The sequence below is a fragment of the Saccopteryx leptura genome, chromosome 3 (assembly GCF_036850995.1).
Source record: "Saccopteryx leptura isolate mSacLep1 chromosome 3, mSacLep1_pri_phased_curated, whole genome shotgun sequence".
Taxonomy (NCBI): domain Eukaryota; kingdom Metazoa; phylum Chordata; class Mammalia; order Chiroptera; family Emballonuridae; genus Saccopteryx; species Saccopteryx leptura.
In genome coordinates, this window is record NC_089505.1 from 343,550,912 (window position 1) to 343,565,877 (window position 14,966).

A 14,966-nucleotide genomic window follows, 5' to 3' on the forward strand; every position below is an offset into this window, starting at 1 on the left:
TTTTTAAAAAGGTAACCTCAGTGCACTCTAGCAGCACATGAGTGTGGATCAAGAATCTACACAGTTCAGCCACATTATTAATTCTACTGCATGGCTAGTTTATGCATCTTATATTGTTCTCCATCAGATCGAAGTTTTAAGTAATTCACTCTGGAACATGAATTTGAGGAGAACAGGACACAGTGAAAGAGGCTGACAGCCTGAACCAGGGCAATGATAGCTGAGGCACTTCGTCTGAGCCCCCTAAGTCACCATGGTTATTTCTGCACTATACGATCAATTATTTTCCCCTAACTTATGGAAATGATGTCATGTGTGAACTTAAATATTCAAAAAGTTGGGCTATATTCTTCTATTTTTATATGCTTACTTTATCATAAAAGAATATTCAATTATTTGTTATAATTTATTACTATAATTTCAGTTATATTTAATGCATACCTTTTCTATATGCTTGAAATTTTCTTTTTGAGGTTTTTTTTTTTTTGTGGTAGAGACAGAAAGAGTCAGAGAGAGAGACAGATAGGGACAGATAGACAGGAAAGGAGAGAGATGAGAAACATCAATTCTTCGTTGCAGTTCCTTAGTTGTTCATTGATTGATTTCTCATATGTGCCTTGACTGGGGGGCTACAACAGACTGGGTGACCCCTTGCTCGAGCCAGCAACCTTGGGCTCAAGCTGGTGAGCTTTGCTCAAACGCAGTGAGCACATGCTCAAGCTGGAGACCGCGGGCTCTTGAACATGGGTCCTTCGCATCCCAGTCTGACGCTCTACCCACTGAGCCACTGCCTGGTCAGGCTCTTTTAGTTTCTTACCTTTTAAAATATTTATCTATAATTTTGAGGATAAAATAATTATTTCACTAAGAAGTACTATGTTGCTCAGTTTCAGGTTTTATTTGTGTGTGTGTGTGTGTGTGTGTGTGTGTGTGTGTGTGTGTGTGTGTTGTAAATTCTTACAAGGGGCAAAAGGAAATAATTTCTAAACACAATCTAGAGATAATAGATATATCTCAGGGATGAAGTTATCAAGCCCACTTATTAGAGTCAAGTCAGGGTTATGCAGTTAACTAGATGTTCCTCCTTTAAAAAACCTTTTAAGGCTCTGGCTGGTTAGCTCAGTGGTCGAGCATCCACCTGGAGTGTGGATATCTAGGATTCCATTCTGGGTCAGGGCACACAGTAGAAGCGCCCATCTGCTCCTTCACCTCTTGCTTCTTTAGTTATTAGAGAAATGCAAGAGAAACTGATAACAAAATAAACAGAAAGCCAACTAAATGGGAAATGATATTTTCAAACAACAGCTCAGATAAGGGCCTAATATCCAAAATATACAAAGAACTCATAAAACTCAACAACAAACAAACAAACAATCCAATAAAAAAATGGGAAGAGGATATGAATAGACACTTCTCCCAGGAAGAAATACAAATGGCCAACAGATATATGAAAAGATGCTCATCTTCTTTAGCTATTAGAGAAATGCAAATCAAAACGGCAATGAGATACCACCTCACACCTGTTCGATTAGCTGTTATTAGCAAGACAGGTAATAGCAAATGTTGGAGAGGCTGTGGAGAAAAAGGAACCCTCATACACTATTGGTGGGAATGTAAAGTAGTACAACCATTATGGAAGAAAGTATGGTGGTTCCTCAAAAAACTGAAAATAGAACTACCTTATGACCCAGCAATCCCTCTACTGGGTATATATCCCAAAAACTCAGAAACATTGATACGTAAAGACACATGCAGCCCCATGTTCATTGCAGCATTGTTCACAGTGGCCAGGACATGGAAACAACCGAAAAGCCCATCAATAGATGACTGGATAAAGAAGATGTGGCACATATACACTATGGAATACTACTCAGCCATAAGAAATGATGACATCGATCATTTACCACAAAATGGTGGGATCTTGATAACATTATACGGAGTGAAATAAGTAAATCAGAAAAAAACAAGAACTGCATTATTCCATACGTAGGTGGGATATAAAAGTGAGACTAAGAGACATTGATAAGAGTGTGGTGGTTACGGGGGGAGGGGGAAGAGGAAGAGGGAAATGGGAGGGGGAGGGGCACAAAGAAAACTAAATAGAAGGTGACAGAGGACAATCTGACTTTGGGTGATGGGTATGCAACATAATTGAATGACAAGATAACCTGGACATGTTTTCTTTGAATATATGCATCCTGATTTATTGATGTCACCCCATTAAAAAAATAAAATTATATATATATATAAAAAAAAAACACCTCATGCCACTTTAGTAACAAAAAAAACCAGTCTGAAAAGATTGCCAGTGCTGGTGCAATTCATAGCTGAAAGTGTTAGCATTTAGGCAAGTCCGAAAGCTTTTGCCATGATGAGATAGAGGAGGAGGTCGAGGTTGGAGGCACAAGGATTGGCCAACCATCCCTTTTGAAGGTTTGCAGTATTGCAGTTAGGATTTCCCATGCTGGTGTTGCCCAGAGTGACTTACTACAAGGTATTCCTAAATGCTATCCTGCTCTTTCTCCCTGACCTTGCAACCCATTATCCATACTTAATGATCTTTCTAAAACATACATTCCATTGGTTTTCTTAAAAATCCTTAAAGATTTTCCATTACCCACTGCATGCATTCCAAATATGACACATAGAACCTTTCATGGTTTGGAACCTATCTTTTTAGCATCTCCCGTGCTTTTTTTTTTTTTAAATGTTTATTTATTGATTTTAGAGAGAGAAGAAGGGAGAGAGAGAGAGACAGGAACATCAATCTGTTCCTGCATGTGCCCGGACCAGGGATCGAACCGGCAACCTCTGTGCTTCGGGACGATGCTCTAACCAACTGAGCTAACTGGCCAGGGCTCCTATGCTTTTAAACTCTTCACATAGACCTGATTTTAGGAACACCTGTCCATTGGATTATTGCAAGAGCTCAATGAGAAAAATGTATATAGCGTACTAAATAATTACTGGGGTTTATTGAACGCATACCATCTTACTAGATGCCAAGGACTGAGGTAGGTACTTATGTGTATTCTCTGATTTATTCTTCATACAACCCATGAGGAGTAGATATAATCTCCATTCTCTAAATGAAGAAACATTTTGAGAGGTCAGGCAACTTGCCCAAGGTCATACCTATAGACAGAAATGGAGTTGTAATTTTATCTATCCAACTCCAAAACTGATGCTTTTATAGATTTTACTGCTGCCTGGCACTTTGCCTGCTGTACAATTCAGTTTGATTAAATATTCATTTTTAAAACCCATTACTATAAAACATACAGTATGTGAAAATGACCTTTTTGTTCTTGCTTCCATTGCCCAGGAAGGTGGACTGATAAACCACTTCTCTGACTCGTTCTAGATGCCTGTCTCCTCTACGCTGTCCTCTTTCATCTTTGCACTCACCATACAGTCATGTAAAACTTTGTTTCACTATCTCCTGCGTCTGGCCTATTGGCAGTTTTTGGAGGGCAGGCACCGTATCTTTGCTGTGTTTGTGTCCTGGGAGCTGAGCAGAATGTGCAGAACTCAGCGATCGTTGAACCAGTGACGGTGTGAGGCAAGCTCTGAAGAGGATTTTGAAATCTTTGGGCCTTTCCCTTTTCTCAAAAATGAGAAATTCTTCCTTCCACTTAATATGCAACTGCACTAACTCTCAAGTAACATTCAGCCAGATCATTATGAAACAGAGATAGGAAGAGATGAAGAGAAGACAACCCTCTTTTACTTCCTTCCTCTTTTCCCTCTGTAAATCTGAGGAAGTCTTCCTACCACATGAGAAAGAGACAGGGTTGAAGGAGCAGAGGTAACATTTAGAAATAGTGAAATTAAATTTAGAGCCTCTTCAAAAATACTACTTATTCCTCATGCTAAGTTGTCTAAGGCTCAAGTTTTAGGGTTTTCTCTACCCTGATCCTTTTTAAATTTCTAAACATAGTTATACCAACAGCTACAGCATTAGAGAATTCGGAAATATTCCTAAATTCTAACATCTGAAAACTTAAGAGAGGTCAGGTGATAGGCACATGGTCACTGAGTGAGTTAGTGCTCTGTCCCAGGAACAGAGCTTAAATCTTCAGACTGCTAGCCCAGGGTTCTAGACACCTAAGTACTGCCATGTCCCCTGAAGACTCTGGTGAAATAAAGGATGTTTCATTTGGCAAAGTAAATCATTGTTATTGCCAGTGCCCGTATCTTATTTTTCCTTGTTTGGTTAAATAATAATTTTAAACTCATAGATGCATATGTTCTATTGATTAGTATGTGATGTTCTCTCTAGAATACCAACACAGAAATACTCCTGGAATTTACATTATCCCTAAAACATAGATCATGTGTGCTGCTCACATATATCAGTACAAAATCATTATTCTGTATGAAAAAGATGGTAAACATTATTTTCAATAAACTACTTTTTTAATTGTTAACTTGCATGGCAGGATCCTCCACCCCTAGGTGAGATTCAATAACTCTAAGCTCTAAGCAGACTTGGTACCCTCTGTGAAAATGGTAATATTGTTTAGCAAAATAACAGTCCACGTGATCTAAATATAGTATGCTGTATCCATAGGATCAAGATTTCAAGGCTGAGGTATCTTTAAATTTTTCTTGGCTTTGTCCTCATGGTTCTAAGAGAGCTACTGTAGCTCTTGCCATCACATCCATCTTCCAGATAGGAGGAAGATGGAGGCAGAGAAGGAATGGCACCTGTATCAATGAAGCAAAAACTTTTCTGTGAAACCTTTAACAGACTTCTGCTCATATCTAAGTGTCTAGGACTGTGTCACAGGTCTACACAGACAAAGAAGGTGAAGTATTAGTTTTTTGCTAAATACATTGTCATTCCAAATAGATTCAGGAAGGAAGATAAGAAGAATGAATATTAGGTAGTTAGCAGTCTCTTGCTAAAATCGCTAAGTAACTATATATAACCTTAGAAGAGTTATTTGCTCTGCCAGTTTCTCATTTTCTTATTTATAAAGTAGTTATAAATATTTGTTCTATCATAACTTCCTGGCACCCACCTACTCCAGCATTGATTAGGGGAAATTAAAGGAGGGTCTTAGCAAATTGAAAATGTAAAAGTAGTATATAAACACAAGGTATTTTTAATATGAAGGTAATGGGAAGGAAGGGGTTGTATGTATTTGAAGGAGACTCAAATGCATACCTTTCCACTGTCTGGATGTGAGTGAGAATCAAAAAGCAAAAATGATCTAAAAGATCATGTTGGGCACTTAAAAAATATACCAATGGACAATAAAAACTTAACCTTAAAATATAGTTGGGTCAGATATGTCTGTTATAAGGATAAGAGATTAAAAATATTTTTATCTGAAAATCCCTAGTGTGGATTAGGAAATTTTTTTTTTTTCATATCAAGTTGTGGAGGTGAGAGGTTGAATTTTTTTATGTAAAACAAATGGTGTAACACTGGTTGTTTTTAGTATTCAAAATTACAGGAGCCCTGGCTGGGTATCTCAGTGGGTTAGAGAGTCGTTCCAATATACCAAGATTGTGGTTCAATCCTGGGTCAAGGCACATACAAGAATCAACCAATGCATGTATAAATAAGTGGAACAACCAGTTGATATTTCTCTCACACGCCCTTCCCCATTACCCAGCACAGGTAACAACATAGGATACAGCCGTGATTTGTTACTCACTGTGAAGAGTGCCAAGTTCCAGAGTTCAGAGAGTGCTAGAAACAGGGAAGACAAGGAATGTGTTTTTGATCATTCTCTGCACATTTAAAAAATGTCCTTAGTAGATATTTTGGTTGTATAATACAATCAGGTAATTATAAGTTATTTAGCCTGACCAGGCGGTGGCGCAGTGGGTAGATCATTGGACTGGGATACAGAAGACCCAGGTTCGAGACCCCGAAGTTGACAGCTTGAGTGCGGCTCATCTGGTTTGAGCAAAGCTCACCAGCTTGGACCCAAGGTCACTGGCTTGCGCAAAGTGTTACTTGGTCTGCTGAAGGCCCACGGTCAAGGCACATATGAGAAAGCAATCAATGAACAACTAAGGTGTTGCAACGAAAAACTGATGATTGATGCTTCTCATCTCTCTTCGTTCCTGTCTGTGTGTCCCTATCTATCCCTCTCTCTGACTCTCTCTGACTCTGGGGGAAAAAAAAGTTATTTATGTTTTAATGTATGTTTGGCATGCTATTAAGCTCTCTAATAAATATTTTTCCTTGTACCTTCCTGTTTCCTCATCTGGTGTCATGTTACTTATAAAAAGTCTACTTCCTCTTTCAGATCATTCTATGATAGTCTTTATGTTCCTTCTATTGGGTGAAAAAAAAAATGTTTTTAATAAAACCAAGCACATTCAAGCAAATGACTTGGTTTCTAGCCGCAAGTGTATGACTCACAGGTTTAATGGTCTTGGGCACAGCATTTACCATTCCTGCACCTCAGTTTCTTAGCTGAAAAATGACGAGGTAGATTCACCTTGGGATGGTCCTTTGCAGTTCCAAGATTCTATGAGTTAAGTTCATGTTTACATACATGGCATTACTCTCTGCAACAAACTTATGGGTAAAAGAGTAGCATTATCCCCTTGTCGTAAAGGAGGCTCAAGGACTTGTGTGCTGTTGCATACCTGGCAGGCAGCAGTGCAAGGACCTAAACCAGGTATTAGCTGACTTTTGCCTCTGCAGAGATAGAGAAGCCACCATTTCCCAGTGCAAAGAGAGGACAAAGGAGGTGAAGTAGGTGCGATTTTAAGGCTCACCTACAAAGTTATAGACAGAGGCAATTGTTTCACTCCCTGGAGATATGGATTGTACTGTAGATACAGCATACTATATTTAGATCATGTGGACTGTTATTTTGCTAAACAATATTACCATTTTCACAGAGGGTACCAAATCTGCTTAGAGCTTAGAGTTATTGAATCTCACCTGGGGGTGGAGGATCATGCTGTGCAAGTTAATAATTATAAAAGCAATTTGTTGAAAATAATGTTTACCATCTTTTTCATACAGAACAATGATGCTTTTGTACTGATATATGTGAGCACACATGATCTATGTTTTAGGGATAATGTAAATTCCAGGAGTATTTCTGTGTTGGTATTCTTGAGAGAACATTACATACTAATCAATAGAACATATGCATCTGTGAGTTTAAAATTATTATTTAACCAAACAAGGAAAAACAGGATACAGGCACTGGCAATAACAATGATTTACTTTGCCAAATGAAACATCCTTTATTTCACCAGAGTCTTCAGGGGACGTGGCAGTACTTAGGGCTAGCAGTCTGAAGATTTAAGCTCTGTTCCTGGGACAGAGCACTAACTCACTCAGTGACCAGGTGCCTATCACCTGACCTCCCTTATGTTTTCAGATGTTAGAATCAAGCTCCAAAATGAAAGAAAAAGAGAGCAAAGTGTAGAAAAGATTGGGATCGTTACCTAATGCCTTTTTCGTCCTGATCATCTGGGCCAGGTTTGTTGTTATGAAAAATGGCTCTAAGTTACTCTGTGCGGACAGAATTTGTTATGAGGAAAGGAGTGCTGTACAAGCCATGGCTTCAACTTACAATAGCAGAGCTCACGTCCATATAAACCAGGGGTCTCAAACTCATGGCCTGCGGGCCGCATGCGGCCCACCGAACAATTTTGTGCGGCCCGCAGACTAATCCACGAAGTTCAAAATATTTTGGATAAAATTAAGTAAGCCTAGGGGCCTACTTGTATTTTTCATTTCTCTAGCATCCTAGCTAGATATTAGCTTAGTTAACAGCAGTTGTGATGCGAACTACAGTTTCTGGTCCTTTTGTGACACTGAGTAAACTGCATGTACGATTGTGCTTGTTGTACTGATTTTTTTTTGTTTTCAACTGCAGTGAGAAAAGTGTTGCATAACAGTTGCCTTTTGTAGACCTAGTGCGGCCCACCGAATGGCTGTGATCTTGCTCTGTGGCCCACATGCTGAGTTGAGTTTGAGACCCCTGATATAAACCATGTGCTATGTTCATACAGTCATAAAATAAATTCAGAATGTATTATGCTAGTGCAGTGTCCTAGACTTCCTTCCCTAGACTCTTAGATTGCTTTTTTTAAAAAAAATTTTCTTACTGATTTTAGTGAAGAGAGAAGAGGGGGAGAAACAGGAACATTGATCTGTTCCTGTATGTGTCCTGACTGTGGATCAATCCGGCAACCTCTGTGCTTTGGGATGATGTTCTAACCAACCGAGCTATCTCACCAGGGCTAGACTCTGAGATTTCTCAAAGTATCAAGTTTAATTTGGCGACTCTCTCCAAACTTCAGACTCTTATTTTAAAAAGATAAGAAAATATTAAAGTGCTTCATCAGCTCAACTTCAGTAATATCTTGAAAATTTACTCTCTGACTAAACCTGTCTTCATATCAAAACATGTCTTTATTAATTATAACACACAGAAAGGCCATGTAATTTATATAGGGTTTACATGAGTGGATGACACACTCCCTACAATGAACAGAGCTAAAAAGTTAGTTTAAGGACTTAGAAGAAAAGTCCCAGAAACTAAAATATTTTAATTTAGAGGGAAAGATTATAAAATGAATAACAGTAATAGCTTACATTTATTGAACACTTGTCATGTGCCACTCTTCACAGTTACTCTATAAAATTGATATTATTATTATACCCATTTTACAAATGAGAAAACTGAAGCTTGGGGAAATTAACTTATCCAGGTCATATAAGTAGTAATTGATGAAGGTAGAAATTAAATCATAGAAATCTGATTCTAGATTTAGCTCTAGAATCTAGCTCTAGATCTAGTTCCAGCTCTTTAACATTACAGTCACCATAATGCCAATGATAGTCATACATATTGACTGTTATTTGAATCACAGAATACTCCTTAAGAGATTCCTACCAAAAAGGTAAAGTTAACTCTATTCACGTTTTTCATGCTAACATATTTAGAGAAAGTAAGGGTAATGGAAGAACAAATTAAATAATATCACACAGAAACCAACATGGAAATCCAGACCATGGGACACAGCTCAGGACCATTGACTGATTCTGCAATAAGCCAATGGCATGCAAAAAAGAAACAAATAGCCTGACCGGGCAGTGGCACAGTTGATAGAACTTCGGCCTGAAACATTAAGGATCTAAGTTGGAAATCCTGAGGTCGCCAGCTTAAGCGCAGGCTCATCTAGCTTGAGCACAGGCTCAACAGTTTGAGTGTGTGGTCACTGCTTTGAGTGTGGTATCATAGACATGACTCCAAGCATCTCTAGCTTGAGCCCAAAGGTCACTAGCTTGAGCAAGGGGTCACTGGCTCAGCTAGAAGCCCCAGGTCAAGGCACGTATGAGAAAGCAGACAGTGAACAACTAAGGTGCTACAACTATGAGTTGATGCTTCTCATCTCTCTCCCTTCTTGTCTGCCTGCCCCCCATCTCTTTCTCTCTCTCTCTCTCTCTCTCTCTCTCTCTCTCACTAAAAATAAATACATAAAATAAACAAAAACCAGAGAGGTCATTGTTAGGATCTTACTGCTGCAAGTGTGGCCCACTTTGAGTCAGGCAATGTTGGCACCACCTGGGAGGTGTTAGACATGCAATATTTCAGGTCCTGTGCCAGACAGACCCTACTGAATGTTAACATTCCTAAATGATTCATTTGCACATTGGAGTTAGAGAAACACTGGTCTAGATGCCTAGAGACTTAACCAATGTAATATGTAGATCTTGTTTGGATCATGATTCAACAAGCCAACTGTAAAAAGACATTTTTACCTACTAGGGAGATTAGGCATGGAGTGTGTCTTGGATTCTACAAAGGAATGAGTGTTGATTTTACTAGGTGTGATAATGGCACCCAACGGCTAATGAGGACTGTCCAAATCTTTTAAAATGTAGGCATGCATACTGAATGAAGCTTATAGGGGTAAACTAATATATATTGGATTTGCTTTCAAATGTTTTGGCAAAGAAAAATAGCAATAAGTGATGCATATGTGGCAAAATCTTGAAAATTTTAAATCTGTATGTCAGGTCATGCTATTCTGTCTATTTTTGAGTATGTGAGAATTTTTTATAATATTTTAAATATTAAAAGAAATGGGCTTATGGTCTAGAAATTTTAGAAATAACTAAAGAAAGAATTTTCTTACAGTAAAAAAAAAAAGGCTTAATCATTTAAAAACATTTCTTTCCATTGATTTGAGAGAGAGAGACAGGAAGAGGCAGGGGAGAGAGAGAAGCATAAACTGTTGTTCTATTTAGTTGTTGCATTTAGTCATGTACTCATTGGTTGCTTCTCATGTTTGCCCCAACCAGGGATTAAACCTGTGACCTCGGGGCTCTATCCAATGAACCACCCACCCAGGGCCAACCTTACCTTAATCATTTAACAGAATACCAGAGACTCTTCCTGCAAAGGATTTTTAAAATATGACATATTCATTGGTCTGGAGCAATTTTTTATACAGTCCCAATAAAGACAGAAGACTTAAAAAACCTGGCAAGCCCCATTTCTCAAAATGTATTCAATAGTATTTATTATTCTTTGAAAATATTGTGGGCCATTGAGCTTAGATTTAGCACTTTCATTGTGCTTTAAACAAAGAAAAAGCGGTTGAAGGTGCCCCTGTTCTAGCCCTGTTTTCCACTCCTCATGGCGTCCTTCTCTGGCAGTTCACTGGCAGGACTGACTGGTGGAGGGAATGCTCAGCTACCTCCTCCTCCAGATCCTGTAGTAGAGAGTCCCGTACTGGTCTGACTCTGGGAGAGTCTCTGCTGGTAAGTGCAGACTAAAGCCTTTTGATATTATGTGATCAATAGGAAGTCCTTTAAGCTGGTGTGTATTTGTCATATACAAAGGCATTCCTTTCAACATCACTTAAACCCTTAATGTACTTGCCTACTACAAAGCATATCATTTTTTGTTTCTGGAAAAGGAAGCACAAGAGATTCCCTAGCCATTAAAAAGAAAAACCAAGCACTTTGGTAGCTTATTAAGTGGCAGTAGCTGTGTTAATGTTTTATATTTTCTGGCTCCTTCCTATAGAAACCTGAGAATGGTTCTTAAAGACTAATAAACTCAGGCAGCATCTCCAGACGGAGACATGCTGTTCACAGATGAACCACCGACGCCTGACTGCGCCTGACTGGTTTAGTCGGTGCCCCGTGTTTACAGAGTGAGTCAGTGGATTAGCAAGCGTTTGCTTGCAGATATCTCCCCCCTTTTAACCACAGGTGGTTTTTCTGAAATGGTACTATATTTAGGTCAGTTGGTTTGGATTTTATGGAATAAACCAGAACATTTAAAATTTCCCATTAGACAAATATGTATTAGGAAAAATAAATGAGTAATAGGATTGTGAGGAAATTTTCATTCTGACTCTGAATCAGAGTTGCTGACACTCAGGTGCTGTTCTTTAATTTAGGTTATGACTGAGAGGCTCCCTAGTTATAGGACGCTGTGTTGATAAATGTGTGTGGTTTTTAATTTTGTATATAGCTAAATTGTTTTCTCTTCTTCTTCCTTATTCTTCCTAGTAGAGGCCCAGACATCTAGTATCTCTGTTCCCTCCGTAGAGCAGCCTCTACATACAATTCTCTGTATTTTTTATTAAACCTCAAACAAACCCTGGTAGCCCAATCACAATCTTTCGGCATTCTGCAAACATACTCCACACCTTCTATCCCTCAGGTTGTCCCGCTACAGCATGATATTATAATCCTTGACTAGATAATTGTAGTTAGAATAATTTGTTGTTTTTCCTAAACTTGTTGCAACTGTTAAAATTATTATAAACACAACATTGCAAAATATCTAAAATGCACTTATAACTGTAGATGGATTTGAGAAGAAGCATGATGCAAAATTGATGCAAAGTTTAATGGTCAAAAGAATTAATAAATATAACTAAAATTTTTAAGAATATCATTATACAAAAGAGCTTTAACGTGTGTGTGTGTGTGTGTATGTTGTGTGTGTGTGTTTGTGTGTGTGTATCCCAAAGGGGTTCTTTTTTTTTTTTTTAATTTAGTGAAAGGAGGGGAGGCACAGACAGACTCCTGCATGTGTCCTGACTGGCATCCACCTGGCAAGCCCAGTAGGGGGCAGTGCTCTTCCAATCTGGGGTATTGCTCTGTTGCTCAGCAACTGAGTTATTTTAGTGCCTGAGGTAGGGCCATGGAGCTATCATCAGTGCCCAGGGCCAACTCACTCGAATCAATCAAGCCATGGCTGTGGGCGGGGGAGAGAGAAAGAAAAGGAGGGGGAGGGATAGAGAAGCAGATGGTTGCTTCTCCTGTGTGCCCTGACTGGGAATCAAACCCAGGACTTCCACTGAGCTAATTGGCCGGGGCTTCTTTTAGCTTGTGGCTCTGTCATCTTTAATGGCTTCTCAGATCTTCTTGCTCATCTTTTCCAAGATGTGGAAAGGAAAAGACCATGGAGAGTCACCAATGGGATGCACTTGTGGGCCAGGTTTGAAAGTAGCACACATCTCTTATATTCATTCTGTTGGCTAGAAATCAGTCACTTGGGTACCCCATTTGAAAAGAAAACTGACAAATGTAGTGTCCCCAAGAAAAAGAATGATCAGGTTTGGTGGCAGCTAACTAGTTTCTACCCAGAAAATAGGACATCTGCCAGAAAACTATAGTTAGATGAATAATTCAAATTTCAAAAATGGGGTTGAAATGAAATTGAAGAATATAGCAACAACAAAGGCTTGAAACCACTTGGAGGGGGAAAAACACTGATCACTTGGAGACTACTTCATCTTCTCCTGCATAGTAGGAAGGCATTTAACAACTACATGACATTGTTGATAAATGAGAATTGGGTGATAGTATCATTTAGTGGATTCATACTTCTTCAGATAATTGTGACCAGTGAGTGGTAATCACTGTCAACCGTGCAGTTCATGTGCTGTGTCGTATGACTCTCCTTGCCCGTGTTGTAGCTGACTCGCTGAGAGAGATCTTGAATGATAGTGCAGATGAAAGAATCCACGTAGTTTCAAAATGATCTCAGAAATCTAGAACAAAGTTCAGCAGAATTATTCTGAAAACAGCAAGGGAGTAAATATTTTAGGCGTTTGGGTCATGAGGCCTCGGTCACTAGTCCCTTCTGCTACTGTAGCCCCAAAGCAGCCATGGACAATACATAAATGAAGTGGTATGTCTGTGTTCCAATGAAACATAATTTACAAAAACAGGCACCAGGACAGATTTGATCCATACTGGCTGACATCTGAAGGCAATATATCTAAATGTGTTCATTTAAGGCCAAAGAACAATCGGCCTGATACATTACCTATAGAGCAACAGGTAAGCATTATTTGCTCTTATTTTACAGATAAGAAAGCTAAATCTCAAAAATAAATAGTTTGATCCAGCTTTTACATTTGGATGACACTTAATGGGACATTATGACACTTCCACAAAAGTTTGGGTGAATTGAGAGACTCACACTCAGTTGCTCAGGTGGAGTACTCCATGTGGCAGCACTCCTTGTAGGATAGCCCCAGTTCCTCCGTCTCTGTTCTGATTCAAGTGTGTGACCTTTGAGAGACTCACCTGACTTCTCTGGGCCTTGAATAACAAAGCACTAAAAGTAAGAGGCTCAACTACATAAACACCAAGGTCCCTCTCAGGTCCAATAGGGTTACTCTTAATATGTGTAGAGCAGGGATCGGGAACCTGTGGCTTGCTAGCCAGATGTGGCTCTTTTGATGGCTGCATCTGGCTCACAGACAAATCTTTAATAAAAAAAATAATACTGTTAAAAATAGAAAACATTCTCATGTATTACAATCCACTCATTTCCTACCGCTCATGTTCATGGTTGTGGGTGGTTAGAGCCAATCACAGCTGTCCTCCGGAACAACACCAAATTTTTATTGGATAATGTGTAACATACATGGGTTGTTGTATGACTGTCATGGAATTACATTTTAAAATATGTGGCATTCATGGCTCTCTCAGCCAAAATGTTTCCTGACCCATGGTGTAGAGCAGGCGTCCCCAAACTATGGTCCGCGGGCTGCATGCAGCCCCCTGAGGCCATGTATCCGGCCCCCCCACCACACTTCTGGAAGGGGCACTTCTTTCATTGGTGGTCAGTGAGAGGAGCACTGTATGTGGTGGTCCTCCAACGGTCTAAGAGACAGTGAACTGGCCCCCTATGTAAAAAGTTTGGGGACCCCTGGTGTAGAGCATCATGTAAAAGAGAATTGAGACTTTTTGTAACTCTAAAAGCAATTCTTTTCAATGTTTTCTAACTTTTTCATAAAACCAATATATAATACATAAAAATAGCATTTTATGAGCATGTATGTGTTCAAATTTGTAATATTTCTAATTATAAAGACATTTATTGAAAGAACTGAACTTATATGAATGAAACTGGAGTTTCTATTGGAAGTGATAGATAATTGATGGATTCTTTTTAGCATCAGAGCATCAGCCATTCTACTCATTGTATTTTTGTTATTTGTTTGCTAGTTTGCTTTTGGTTGTGTAATGTAAAGAAAATCCGTATTCACAGTGTAGTTTAAATGATAAAAATAAATTAATAGTCTTGTAATCTAAGAAGCTCATCAGAATATAGAAATGGCATGAGAGGCCTTGAAAAGACAGAATGCATTAACTTGACAACATAAATCAGGTAGTCTTCAGTATATTAATTTAGCATGCATGATAAAAATAAATGTAAATTAAGCATTTAAAAAACCTTGTATCAGGGTAGGCTAAGTTTATGGTGTGGTGCTAAATGAACTCCCAAGTTTTAATGGCTTGCAGTAGTAAGTGTTTATGTCTTGCACATATTACATGTCCAATTCTGATTGAGGTTAGGGAGAGGGGCTCTGATCCACAGAACTTCTGAGGGATCCAGGCCTTAGAAGATGGCTCCACCATCTCATAGCTGTACCATCTGGCACAGGTAGTATCCGTGGTAACAAAGGCAGGGGCAAAGGCATCTGGAATG

The 14,966-nt window shown here is 39.0% G+C and overlaps 1 protein-coding gene across 1 annotated transcript in view; it reads left to right on the forward strand.

Moving 5' to 3' along the window:
* The window catches only part of OXR1 (oxidation resistance 1), a 507,670-nt gene that overhangs the window by 380,318 nt on the left and 112,386 nt on the right, over positions 1-14,966 (forward strand). The window lies entirely within an intron of this gene.